A 1349-nucleotide genomic window follows, 5' to 3' on the forward strand; every position below is an offset into this window, starting at 1 on the left:
CGCCTCCCACAAGGAAGGGAAAGTAATCAGAGGAACCGGTCTGACTCGCACAGTTTATTAACTCCACTTAGCAACTCATTGCCTGCCCCGCTGTAATTACAGTTGTTGTGGGTGTCTGAGATCACATAAAACATAGAACGTTAGGCCATTCAGCCCCTCCAGCCTGTTCCTCCATACAATTAGATCCTGGCTGATCTGTACCTCAACTCCATTTACCCGCCTTTGCTCCATATCCCATGATACCCAATAAAAATCCATCAATCTCAGTCTTGCAAATTCCACAGTTGAATCTGTTTGTTAGATTCAGTTCCATCCAACATCCCCAGGGCCCGTTCAGCTCTAAATACATGTAAACAGACTCGGCTCTTCCTGTTCATTCCTAATACCTTCATTGATTGTCTTGTTACAATTACTGATTCTTTACAATGCACAGACACACTTTCCATTCACGGTCCACTGGATGATTTACTTGTGGACACACGGTATGTTGTGGCGGTGACCCTTACTGAGCTGCTCGGGGTGTGGCCGATGCCAGGAGACGCCACAAAGCGGTTGAGGTTATTCCCGTGCTGTGTCTCCTCTGTCAGCACCTGGTGGTTCTGATTGTATCACTGGAATTTTGAGGGTTAACCTAACGAACTTGCATTTATATTGGGCCTTTCCCAAAACTATATCGAGACAATGATGTACTTTTTTGAAGTGTAGTCACTGCTGTAATGTAGGAAACGCGGCAGCCAATTTACGCACAGCAAGATCCCACACACGGCAATGTGTTAATGACCCTGCAAAAGCAATTGGTTGTCAACAGCGCACTTGGTCTTGAAAGAAGCTGCATGCAAAATCTTTCCTTCTTTCCCCTATGGTCTCACCTCTTCTCCCACCAGCTTTGTCCTCAGCCGAGGATTCTCCTGCACTGTAGTAGACAGAATCCTCGAGTGGGTCCGTCCCCGTTCCTGGGCTTCTGCATTCACACCTTCCGCCCCCCGAGAACACAGTCACGCTGCGGCAGCACCTTCAGTCTCAGACCACTTTTAACTCCCCCTGCTGTTTGATTATGTTCATCTTTTAGTAACACACTCCTTGTTACCCAGATTAATACTCCTGTAAATATTTATTATTCAATTTAAGCTGCGGCCGTATCCCATTCACGATTTTATGGTGAAACAACAATATAGAAAAAACGTGACATAAATAGTATCTCTCCTGCATATTATTAGCGCGCCCTACCGCGAAGAATATGACACTCTTGTATAGGCATTAAAGCTAAGCTTATGAAAATAATTAAAACACAAATACTCCTGTCCTCTTATTTGTTTTTAATGAGGTTGTAGTGATTGCTAGTTGAATTG

The sequence above is a fragment of the Heptranchias perlo genome, chromosome 39, assembly GCF_035084215.1.
Source record: "Heptranchias perlo isolate sHepPer1 chromosome 39, sHepPer1.hap1, whole genome shotgun sequence".
NCBI classification, from domain to species: domain Eukaryota; kingdom Metazoa; phylum Chordata; class Chondrichthyes; order Hexanchiformes; family Hexanchidae; genus Heptranchias; species Heptranchias perlo.